Genomic DNA, 13,385 nt, shown 5'->3' with positions numbered 1-13,385 from the left:
CCAATACTTCAAACCCAAATATACGAAAGCATAAAAAATAACATTAATAAGAAATTATGATATGGAAAAAGAAAACTATGAAAGGATAAAAATGCAGGTAATAAAAATAGTATGAGAATTTAATGACATCACAAGATCTTTTATATTGAGAGAAAACACGAGAACGAACCTCACATGAAAAAAAAAAAAAGACAAACAGGAAAGTGGTGATGGAATAAGCAGATAAAAGGAGTGGAAATGAAGGTGAATAGTAAAATAGATGAAGGGATTACTGAGGTCTACACTAATGAGAAATCTACTGGGGATAATGAAATGTTTTTATGATTCCTCTTATGACCAGTAAATAAGTGAATGGTAATGAGAGATAAATGGATGAATGATTCGGAATAACTGTAAATGGAATAAAAAAAAAAGTGAGGGTTTTATAATAACGATGATGTTTTTAGTCCACTGCAAAATGATAGAGATAAATGGAAGAATGATTGTAAGCAAATATAATTAGACAGAAAAATTGACACAAATAAATATGAAGATCTAATTGTAGTGAGTTTATATTAATAATATTTTTTTTTTTGTCTATTGCAAATTACAATGACGCGCATGTATTTATTAACAGACAGAAAAATCTACATAAATAAAAAAGAAAACTAATTGTAATACAAATTATTACTGGTATTATGTTCCTTTTCCCTATTGGTTTAATCAAGTAGATAACTAAACGATGATGATATAAACAAATGAATAAGTACAAATATCAATAAACAGAGAAAATATTGACATACAAGTAATTAAGTCAGACCTAATCGTAGCAAGAATTTATATTACCAATGTTCCTGCTTATTGCTTTGATCATAAACAAATGAAAAACGAATATCATAATGAAATGAACGTATGAATGAGTGCAAATGCTTATCAACAAGATGAAATTAACGATATATAATTATTACAAGAATCTGTACAAACAATAACGCTTATTGCTTTAATTATGAACAGATATATGAGGAAAAGTTAATAACGAAATGGATGAATGAGAGAGGAAATAAAAGTATAAATAAAGAGAATATTAACACACAAGAACGAGAAGATCAATTTGTAATAAAAATTTATAATTCCAGTGATAAAGTTTTTGTCTATTGGATAACATATGAAGAAGTAAAAAAGGAAGCAATAACAACGTAAATGGATGAAAGAAAGGAAATATTTATAAAAAAAAAAGAGAACGTTAACACAAATGAATAAGTTGGAAGATCTAATTTCAGCAAGAAGATATATACCTGATAAGGATGTTCTTGTCTATAACCTTAATTATGATTCCCTTACTCAAACACGCACACCAGTTACATCAAGAGGTGGGAATGTGACTCGGTACAAAGGGATAATTAGCGATCCTTTTATCCCTGGACGCCGCCGCGTAGGTAATACGGGAGCCCTCGGTGAAGGTGAGTGGCCGCGTTGCCGTCACCTTCACGCCGCTGAGGAGATAATTTCTGGCACGTGGTAGGTACGTCTCCTTGTAGTCCCTTTAGTGAGGCTGATTGAGGTGAAAGGACGGTGTGAGTACAGACAGACAGACAGACAGACAGACAGACAGACAAAGACAGACAGACAGACAAACAAACAAACAAACAAACAAAACAAACATATATATAGATAGCCAGACAGACAGACAGTGATAGAGAGATATATGGACAGATAGAAAGCTAGATAGATAGCTTATTGACCACAGTGCCTTGTGTGTGGACACAACAGAAAAATTAAGTATCACAAGTTAAGAAATATTTCCAAAGGTGACAATAACAATCACGTACTAATACATACTGTAAACCAAAAAAAAAAAAAAATCAATACAAAATATCACACACACACACACACACACACACACACACACAGATTACCAACAGACTTAGGCGCGCTCAAGATGCCGCGATATCTCCTAGCAATATCTGTTCTTGTAGTTGTTAAGGTAACCATCCTATTCTAACACCACCTGCTGCACTGAAGGTAGCATAGGTTTTTCGCTCTTTTTCTACCTTTTCTTTTTTTTTTACGCGTTTTTCTGTTTTCTTTTTTTCAGGGTTCGAAAACCGCCGGTCTTTTGATGGTTCAGCTGGGTGCTCACTGCTGCAAACTGTGGTGCGTAGTGGTGGTGGTGGTCTGGAAACTTAGGCAAGGGAGAGGATAACAATAGCGAGGCATGGGACACACACACACACACACACACACACACACACACACACACACACACACACAACCAGGTGGATAAAAGCTGCAGCAGCAAAATGCTTCCCCACTTGGATCTTTGTAATAACCCTGTTGCTGCTATGATCATCCTTCTTTAACCTTCCTAACGCTGGTATACCTGTTTGCATGGGGAGAGAGGAGAGAAAAGAAGGAAAACAGTTGTCAAATCTTATCTTTTTACGTTTGCAGAAATATTAACGATAGCTTAGGGCAAAGTGTCTAAAAAGTTGCAGGTACTGAAAGAGAAATTTTTCTAGCAGTGAAAGGGCTGCTGCTGCTGCTGCTGCTGCTGTTGCTTCTACTGCAGTTCTCGTAGTAACCTCACGTCCACCTTAGTTTCCAAGGTCTTCTGGACCACGAACACTAAGCAACAAACCTCAAAACATCAGGAATCTTTACATCACTCTTTTTACCTCCACGTAACTAACACATTCAGGTGCTTTCATTAGCGGGATATTCGAAGCCAGATCTGCTACAGAGAAAGATCCCCTATTAGCCACATTCAGCTTTTCAACGACAAGACCAAAAGTAAGGAACGATACAAGGAAAACTACATCAAAAGGGACACGTGTGCAGTATGAGATGGTGACCCTTTTTTTTCCCTTCATGTGTACTCTGTGTTGTTTATCTTCCTGCTTCCTATTGCTAGTGTTTCCTTTCAGGTTGGTTCTGAGTCCACTCTTTCAGTCGGAGATCTTTTCAGTCTTAGGATCGTTATCAGAAGAGCAGTCCGACCAAGGGACATTTATGGTTCTCTCCCCAGATGGGGACTCCGAGGCTGGTGTAGGAGTCGCCATGATAATTTTGAATTCTTGAGTGAAGGTTGTGTGTGTTATTAGGTGCTTGTAGTTTTCTGTGGAGGAAGAGAGTTGTCTTTAGAGGGCTGCCACAGCCTGCTCTCTATAGACAACTCTCTTCCTCCACACAAAAAGGTACCCCATCAAAGGCTCCTGAGAAAGGTTAGGGCACACGGGATAGATGGGGAGGTGTTAGGCTGGATAAGGTCATGGCTTAGCGACAGGCGACGAAGAGTTGTAATAAATGGCTCTTAATCCGAGAGGGGTCATGTAATTAGTGGGGTGCCACAAGGATCAGTATTAAGGCCATTGTTATTTCTAATATATATCAATGACTTGGATAGTGGGATTACTAGTGATGTTAGTAAATTTGCGGATGACACAGAGATAGTTAGATTAATTAGGTCAGAATCGGATGCCATTGCCTTGCAGGCAGATTTAGATAGATAGAACAATGCAATAGAATAGTCCAACACCTTACTCGTATTCCTGACCGTCTTGGAGATACGCCCAACATTCATGACCTTTTCCTGACCTCTAATCCTTCTGCTTATGCTGTCATTCTCTCTTCTCCGTTGGGCTCCTCCGATCACAGTCTCATATCTGTATCTTGTCCTATCGCTCCAATCCCTCCTCAGGATCCCCCTAAGTGAAGGTGACTCTGGCGTTTTGGCTCTGCTAGTTGGAGGGGGGGAACTGAGGAGGTATTTTGCTGATTTTTCCTTGGAATGACTACTGCTTCCGTGTCAGAGACCCGTCTTTGTGTGCCGAGCGCATAACAGAGGTGATAGTGTCTGGCATGGAGGCGTACATTCCTCATTCTTTTTCTCAACCTAAACCTTCCAAACCTTGGTTTAACACTACTTGTTCTCGTGCTATACATGATAGAAGGGTAGCCTACAAAAGGTACTCAAGCCTTCCATCACCAGAATCTCATACACTTTATATTTCTGCCCGGAACCATACCAAGTCTGTTCTCCAACTAGCCAAAAACTCCTTCATTAATAGAAGGTGTCAAAATCTTTCAAGATCTAACTCACCTCGTGACTTCTGGCATCTAGACAAAAATATCTCTAATAAATTTGCTGATTCTTCTTTCACTCCTTTATTTCAACCGGATGGCACCACTGCTATCACAATCTCTAAAGCTGAACTCTTCGCTCAAACCTTTGTTAAAAACTCTACCTTGGACGATTCAGGGCTTGTTCCTCCCTCTCCTCCACCCTCTGACTACTTCGTGCTACCTATTAAAATTCTTCGCAATGATGTTTTCCATACCCTCGTGGGCCTAAACCCTCGGAAGGCTTATGGACCTGATGGGGTCCCTCCTATTGTTCTCCGAAACTGTGCCTCCGTGGTTACACCTTGCCTAGTCAAACTCTTTCAACTCTGTCTGTCAACATCTACCTTTCCTTCTTGCTGGAAGTTTGCCTACATTCAGCCTGTTCCTAAAAAGGGTGACCGTTCTAATCTCTCAAACTACCATCCTATTGCTTTAATTTCCTGCCTATCTAAACTTTTTCAATCTATCCTCAACACGAAAATTCTTAAACGTTTCTCACTTCACAACCTTCTATCTGATCGCCAGTAAGGGTTCCGTCAAGGCCGCTCTACTGGTGATCTTCTAGCTATCCTTACTGAGACTTGGTCATCCTCTTTTAGAGTTTTTGGTGAAACTTGCTGTTGCCTAGGACATATCAAGTGACTTCTCCTTCTCTCTGTAACTTCATCTCAAGTTTCCTTTCTAACCGTTCTATTGTTGCTGTGGTAGACGGTCACTGGTCTTCTCCTAAACATATTAACAATGGGTTCTCAGGGTTCTGTCCTGTCACCCTCTCTCTTCTTATTATTCATCAATGACTTTCTAAACCAAACTTCTTGTCCTATCCACTCCTACGCTGATGATACCTTACTGCACTTTTCCACGTCTTTTCATAGACGTCCAACCCTTCAGGAAGTAAACATTTCACGCAGGAAAGCCACAGAACGCCTGACTTCTGATCTTTCTAAAATTTCTGATTAGGACAAAGCAAACTTGGTATTGTTCAGTACCTCAAAAACTCAATTCCTCCATCTATCAACTCGACTTCCAGACAACTATCCCCTCCTCTTCAATGACACTCAACTGTCCCCCTCTTCTACACTGAACATCCTCGGTCTGTCCTTTACTTACAATCTGAACTGGGAACTTCACAACTCATCTCCAGCTAAAACAGCTTCTATGAAGTTAGGTGTTCTGAGACGTCTCCGCCAGTTTTTCTCAACCCTCCAGTTGCTAACTCTGTACAAGGGCCTTAACCGTCCATGTATGAAGTATGCTTCACATGTTTGGGGAGTTCCACTCATATTGCTCTTCTAGACAGGGTGGAATCAAAAGGTTTTCGTCTCATCAACTCTTCTCCTCTAACTGACTGTCTTCAGCCTCTCTCATCGCCGCATTGTCGCATCTCTAGCTGTCTTCTACCTCTATTTTCATGCTAACTGCTCTTCTGATCTTGCTAACTGCATGCCTCCCCTCCTCCCGCGGCCTCGCTGCACAAGACTTTCTTCATTCTTTCACCCCTATATGTCCACCTCTCTAATGCAAGAGTTAACCAGTATTCTCAATCATTCATCCCTTTCTCTGGTAAACTCTGAAACCCCCTGCCTGCTTCTGCATTTCCACCTTCCTATGACTTGAATTCCTTTAAGAGAGCGAGGTTTCAAGACACTTATCCTTCAATTTTTGACTACCGATTCCCTTTTCTGGGACTGCCATCTCAGTGGGCTTTTTTCTTTTTTTTATCTTTGTTGCCCTTGGCTAGTGTCTTTCCTACATAAAAAAGTCTTGCGGTACAATAAACACAGGAAGTAAAAATGTAAAAAGTCTCTGGCTCAGTAACTACAAATATAAACGACCTTTAGGGATGAAAACAACAGTAGTAAGCTTGCATGATGTCGCCATGAAAGGAAGAATGAGCTTTGTATAGAAAATATATAAAACTGCAAAACATCATTTGTATCAACACCACCACCACTACCACCATCACCACCACCGATACCAACAACAACAACAACAACAACAACAACAATACCACCACCACCACCACCACCACCATTAACAACAGCAACATCCCTTGATAAACAACAAGCCCCACACACACTAAACAAAACCAAAACAGTGGAATAGTAGTAGTAGTAGTAGTAATAGTAGTAGTAGTAGTAGTAGTAGTATTAAAGTTAACGACTCAAATATACGCATGTTAATTTTACCAGCTGTGGTCTAATGTGGTAATTTAAAAAAGAAAAATACAACAATGGAAGAGTAATGTTTAATTTTCTGGAAGAATATCTAAAAACATGAAACGACACGGAAGAGAAAGTGAAGCGAAAGATTTATGTATAGGAAAGTAAAAGCAAATTGCAATAACAGACTCTATAAGAATACAAGAAAAGAAAATACTGTAAGAGTGTAGTTTTAGTTCCCACAAGAATAAGAAATGGAGATGAAAGGAAAGCAAAAAAGGATAACAAACTGAGAGATTTGTGTATAGAAAAGGAAAACATGAATAAATAACAGAAATTGAGAAAGAAAATGGATTAAAGAGACAGAGTGAAAGACAGGCTTACGGAGACGAGTAAAAAAGGGAACGAAAAAAACAGACAAGATTTACACAGAATGAAAAACAAATACGAGAGAGAGAGAGAGAGAGAGAGAGAGAGAGAGAGAGAGAGAGAGAGAGAGAGAGAGAGAGAGAGAGAGAGAGAGAGAGAGAGAGGATTACATGACAGAAAAGCACAAGTGAAAGAGGTTTACAATGACAACACTGAGAATAACAAAAATGAAAGAGAAAAAAGGAGCTAACAGAGTAAAAAAAATAAAAAAAGAAATAAAAAGAAAGACGAAATAAAAAAGGAAAGTATAGGGAAAAATTTGAATAACGAGTGATTTAGAATGACAAGAACAAAAAAAAAAGGACTAATAAAAAAGAGTAATAAGGAAGAAGGGATAAAGTAAGAGATAGAGAAAAATACAAGGCCCATAAAAAAAAAGTAAAAGAATACAGAGGCACTGAATAATAATGAGTGATTCAAAACGACAGCAACAAAAAGGGAAAAAAAACAAAGAAAAAAGTAGATCTAGCAGGGAGGAGGGAAAAGGGAGTAAAAGATAAGAAAGAAAAAACACAAAATCCAGAATAAAGTAAAGGTAAAGAAGTAAGATGGATAATAAAGAGTGATTTAGAATGACAAAAGGACAAAAGTGATAGACGGAAAGAAGAAAAAGGTTTAACAGGGATGAAAGAAAATAGTAAAAAAAAAAAAAAAGAATCAAAAGAAGGTAGAAGTAAAGGAAAAAATAATGGATAGTATCGAATGATTTACAATGACAACAACAACAAATAACAAAAAAAAGTGATGGAGTAAAAAGGGATAATACGAAAGAAGAAAAGAAAGTAAGATATAAAAGAAAAGAAACCACGACAGCCAGAAGACAGTGAAAAGAAAAAAAATGGAACATAATGAGTGATTTAGAATGACAACAACAAAAAGAGAAAAGAACTAAAAAGAAAAAAAAGAGCCACCAGGAAATAGAGAAAAAAATAAAAAAAAATACACACACCAAGAGGTACAGAGAAAAGGAAAAGTAAACGGAGAAATTGCTTAAGAATTAAAGGAAATCAAAAGTGAAGGACAGGACAGGTGAGGAGGTTAAGATGAGGCAGAAGTGAAAGGTTGGAAGGCAGGACTAAAATCAAGAGGGCCAGTGAAAAAGGAGGAGGAGGAGGAGGAGGAGGAGGAGGAGGAGGAGGAGGAGGAGAACGACGAAAGAAATAACGAGGGCAAGAAGAAAGGCGACGACAAAACAAGGATAAAAAGGAAGCAGGAATACCAAGAGCAGGAAAACGAAGTGTGGGAGAAGATGAAACTGAAGATGAGAAGGAAGAGTAGAAGGAAGGGGAAGACGTGGAGGAGGAGGAGGAGGAAAGGTGCTGTCTGTCCCGTTTCTCGCCACCACAAATCAAAGCAATACGTAAATGAATTAATAAATAAATAAAAATAAATAGATGAAAATAATTAATTTAATATAAAACACACATTTCAAATTCATTCCAGTTGTTACTATAAGTTTAATTTAACTTTTTATCTGTCAAAATTTTATAACGAGTTTTGTAAATATTACTACTTAATTTTCAAGTTCATGAATTATGTATATAGTCATAAAACCGTTTTGCATTTCACCTCTCAAGCATAAGTATATTAAAATTTGTCACCCACACGCTTATCATATTTCTTTATTTTCACGACCTGTATTCAAACTGTCAAACTTATTCCCTCCCTCTTCCACTTCACTCGTCAATAATGATCAAATCTACTAAATCACTATTTTTCTTTGCAAAATCCACCATCGCAAATTTTTTTTTTTTACCGTTGACGCGAGAGTAAGTATTTCATAATTTGCTTTTCACTTCACAAATAAAACTTGGCAATCAGGATCAGAAAGGCGACAGATGATTCCCAGGAAGAGGTAAGCATTCGTCTGTTCGTTCAAGGTTTCTTTTATCACTCCCTCTAATATTCTGTTTATTTGTCCGGCTATCCTGTTTTATAAGTCTATCTGTCCGTTTGTGCGTTCATCCAATACTCCCTGTTATCACCTGCCTGTTTATCCCTCTATCCATCTTTTAGTCTATCCACCTATCCTTCTGTCAGTTACTATACCTGTCTCTCTATTCTTTCGTCAGTTTATTCATCCATTTCTCTATCCGTCCATCCATTTATTCTTCAAACCGTCATCTTGTCCGTTTGTATACACATCTCTGTATCCTTTCGTCCGTCTACATGTCTATCTGTCCCAACCGTCTATCCACCCATTATTCTATTCGCTTGTCCTTCAGTCCGTTAGTTAGTTTCTCTATTTCTTCATCGGTCTATTCATCCATCCATTCATCCAACCCTTAGTCCGCTTACCCACTAGCTCATCCTCCTCTCTCCCCCGTCCATCCCACATTCAGCAGCTCACAATAATCATGTTAATTATGAAGCTCGCATCAGACATTCACTGGCCGCCGCACACTCCACACTAGCATATATTCCAAGCCTCGGGGGACGCACTAGACAGCACAAAGCGATAATTAAACCATAACACTCCAATTATTAAGGTCAACATGCCATTACATCACCGCAACCACCACCACAACCATAACTATCGTCACCACATTTACCTACCTTCATGATCGCTTCCAACTTGCCTCTACTTACACCTGCAGAAAGAAAATAGGACTTAGAAAGGCGCTATGTTCAAGAAAATAGGAAAATAAGGGAAACCGCAAGAAGCCTACACGTGACAGTCTGTTTAAACGTACCTATTTATCTTTAAGTTCTTAAAGCTTCCTGATTAGACAATTACAATTTGATTAACACTAACGCCCTGATTAACAAGATTAGGGGAATGTCACGGGTAAGGAGGAGGAGGAGGAGGAGGAGGAGGAGGAGGAGAATCAGAGTTATGGAGTATATGTGTAGGTGTCCTATGGTAGCGCGCGCGCACACACACACACACACACACACACACACACACACACACACACGATTGTTGCTTCCAAAAAAGACAGTGAAGGTTTACTCAAGCAATTAATAAAGTCGATCTAATACTGAACCGTGATTATGGAGCAGTGTGTGTGTGTGTGTGTGTGTGTGTGTGTGTGTGTGTGTGTGTGTGTGTGTGTGTGTGTGTGTGTGTGTGGTGTGTGTTCCCTTTACCTTTTTTTTTTTTTTTCGGGTTTACGTCCAGCTTCCCTAGTCTATCAGGGCGAGGACTTTGGATTTGGCATTTGGGAGCTGCTGCCCTTATTGGATACCCTTCCCACCCTCGGACAGCGGCCAGGATACCGACCCGTGCGTCTAAGGATCCCTCGGCCCCCTAAACGCGAGCGGTCCCACTGTACGTACCTCTACCCTACTCATCTTTATTCCCGTTCCTCTATTCCTTCTCCTTCTATACTATCTCAGCCTTCCTTATCTCTTCTCATCCTTCTCCTTGTCTTACTAGTCTTGTTCATCCTCTCCTGCTCTCTCCTCTTAACTTCCCTCCCTTCCATTTCCAGCCAGGCACAAGGCAACTTATGTTAGGATCATTTCCAGGATTCCAGTGCATTAATGTGTGTGTGTGTGTGTGTGTGTGTGTGTGTGTGTGTGTGTGTGTGTGTGTGTGTGTGTGTGTGTGTGTGTGTGTGCTCAGATAATGGTGAGTGACTATTAGGACAAAGTAACACCACTCCTAGACCTTCATGACATTTGTGTAAAAATATCACGCACTCTACTGTTTGGTGCCTCACAAGTTTAAATAAATAAATAAATAAATAAATATACTACAACCTAACACAACGCAGCGTAACTTAATGGAATATAAAGCTAAGCAAATAAAATACACTCAGTTACTACAGTTAATCATCGTCGTCATCATTAATGTCAGTACAATGATGCTATTTTAAATTATGAATCACATCACAGCCACTGGGGGCACTCACGCCCTGAGCATCTACCTTTTACGTGCATTATTCCTTTCACTCCACTACATACTTAGCTCTTTCCTTTCCTCCGTAACATGTTCTATTCAATGTACGATTGTTTCCTCTTCTCCGTACGACGTTCTATACGACAGTATTTTATCGTGCATTTAACTTTTATCTCTCCTCACTGTGGCGTTTTCTTTTCTCCTTATTTTTTCTTCTACAAAATACTCTGGTCAGTGTCTTATAATCTCCTTTTCTATAAAGATGCTCTGTATAAATTTTAATTCTCTTCTACGTAAAATTTCTAAATAAAGTGCAAGTTTTGTCTATTTCAGTAAAACGTCGCCATTCCTCTATAGAACGCATTTCCTCTCTTCTGTGTTATATTCCTTTAGTCTTGTCTGTAATATGATTTTTCCCCTCCTAAACGTGTGTACGATATTCAGTTTCTCTTGTCATTTTCCTCTTCTTTGTACGTACAACGATTTCATTTCTCTATAGGACATTGTTCCTCTCCTCAGTATTATATTTCCCCAGGTTTGTCAACAATATATTTTTTTCCTTTCTGAATGTGTGTGGAATATTGTTCCACTACGTACGACGCTTTTTCTTCCTGACTTAACGATATCATGTTTGTCATTTTCCTCTCTTTTATACGTTATTTTTCTTCTTTGTCTTATATTCCTCCAGTCTTATTCGTAACATTTTTTTTTCTTCCTGATCATGTGTACGATAGTGTTCTTCTCCGTACGACGTTCGGTAAAACGTTGTCTGTTGTTGTGGCAGTGCTCGCATCAGAGGGCCCGCACTGCTGCTATTTTGGGTTAATTTAATTTACAGGCGAATCCCGGGCCGGCGCTTGCTTCTCGTTGGTAGAAGCGGCGAAAGCAGGACAGGGCTGCTTTATCGCTTGTTTCATCCTTCCCCTATGGCTGGCCCCAGTGTGCCTCTTGAAGATCTAACGGGAGACTGAGTAAGATGGACTTGCAGGGGCGTTATACAGAATAGGAGTAACGCTATACATAATGAGTAGGAATATATAGGTAGGTGAAATTGTAAATGGCTTCAACTAGACTGGGCATACGGGAAAAGGAGAAAGATTAGGATGAGGAAGAGGAAGAGAAAGATGAAGACCTATTTTCTTTACTTTATAATTTTATCAATTACTATTAGACCAAGTTAGATTAAGTTTGCAACAACAACTAGGACAAGAAAGACAAGTATACGAACAAAAGCAACAAAAAAAAAAGAACAAAAACAAGAATAAAACCAAGGGCAAGAATAAAAACAAGTCAAGAACAAGAGCAAAACAACAACAACAACAACAAAAAACACCTCATAAATATCTTCACACACACAAGGAAGCACAGACCAAGCTAACCAACCAACCCAACCAACCAGACCAATGTTCCTTCTGGCCGGCCCAAGTCACCAACAAGCGGGACAGTTATTGAATCCGGCCGTCGTCATTTTCTATTAGTTTTGCGAGGAACGGACCAACTTTCTAAGAGTCCTTTGTTCTCCGCGTCGCCGTGCATACGAGGATCAGCATAATGCCCCGGCCTAATGCTCTTTACGGGGCGTCTGGATCACTGACAGGGTAGTTACTGGAGGGTGCGTGGCCTTGCCGGGTTGCAGACGAGGCAGGCAGAGGGCGTGAACGTCAAGTAGTTAGCTAGTGGAGGGTTTCTCTTACCTTCCTCCTTGTCTCATTTTCCTCCCTCATGAATAGGTCTTACATAGGTTTCTTTTATTTTTTTTCCCTCTCTCATTTTCCCCCGTCATGGAAAGGTTTCTCTTTCCCTTCTTTTCCTTTTTTCACTTTCTCCAATCACGAAACGGTCTTGCATAGGTTTCTTTTATCTTCTTTACTCTCTCTTCTCTTCGCCTCATGAATGGGTGTCGCACGTTTGCTTTCCTGAAATATCTGCAACATTTATTAATAGCCAATTGAGTCCATGTTACGTGTGTTTTATGTGTGTATGAATTAGGGCCAGCCTTTATATAAGCAAATACTTTTCAGGCATATGTGTGACTGGTGCTCCGATCTCTTCCAGGCAGGGTAGTAATGTTAAAGATTGCTGCTCACATTCACTCCTTGCTACAGAACACTACTGTAGCATAGGAAATATTGCGAGCTGCAGTAACAAAAAGTATAGTGTTAAAGGGTTGCTATCCTATTCATTCCTTACTGAAAACGCTGAAATAAGAACAATTTAATGCTTCAGTCACAGGAAGAAGAATAGTAATGTTAAATGTTGGTACTCTCATTCATTCCTGACTACAGAACACTAAAGTAAGAACAACTTAAAGCTTCAGTCATAGGAAGTAGAGGAGTAATACTAAAGGTTACCATTCTCGCTCACTCCTCACAACAGAAAACCCAAAAAAGAGCAACACAACAATCAACATCAACAGTCCACCAATACATTAAACCCAAGTGAGAAAATCCTGCAGTGAGATAATGATCAAATGTTTTCCAGCTGTGTTCTGAGTCCTGCAAATCCCATCAAAGCCACTCACTGCCAATTACCGTCACAGCGCCGAAGTGTTTCTGAGCGACGCCGTGCACAACCCCATGCGGTGAAGACGGCGAGGGGCGGGGCAGGTAGCGCCGGGGCAGCCTGGGATAGCGGGGCACGAGGAAGTGAGCGACGCGTAGGCGAGCAGCGCGGTAGAGGTAGAGAGAAGCTTGCTAGTGACAGGAGAGTGAGTAGTGTAAAGAGCGCGTGGGTGTGCAGGAGCGAGGAAGAGTGAGAGAGTGCGAGGGAGGATGGATGCCGGAAAGAGCGAGGGCGTGAGGGGGGAAGGAGGAAAGGCCGGAGGGACAGCGGGGGAGGCCAGGGGATTG

General features: G+C 39.9%; 1 long non-coding RNA gene across 12 annotated transcripts in view; it reads right to left on the bottom strand.

Annotated features, from left to right (window-relative positions):
• LOC135114229 (uncharacterized) overlaps window positions 1–13,385 on the bottom strand; it is a 238,827-nt gene that overhangs the window by 112,626 nt on the left and 112,816 nt on the right. For all 12 annotated transcript variants that reach the window (XR_010275458.1, XR_010275459.1, XR_010275457.1 and 9 more), the window contains one exon: window positions 9,249–9,283. This is a non-coding gene — a long non-coding RNA (uncharacterized LOC135114229). The remainder of the gene's footprint in view (window positions 1–9,248; window positions 9,284–13,385) is intronic.

This window comes from Scylla paramamosain, chromosome 27 (genome assembly GCF_035594125.1).
Source record: "Scylla paramamosain isolate STU-SP2022 chromosome 27, ASM3559412v1, whole genome shotgun sequence".
NCBI lineage: Eukaryota > Metazoa > Arthropoda > Malacostraca > Decapoda > Portunidae > Scylla > Scylla paramamosain.
This window is presented reverse-complemented; position numbering and strand designations above follow the sequence as displayed.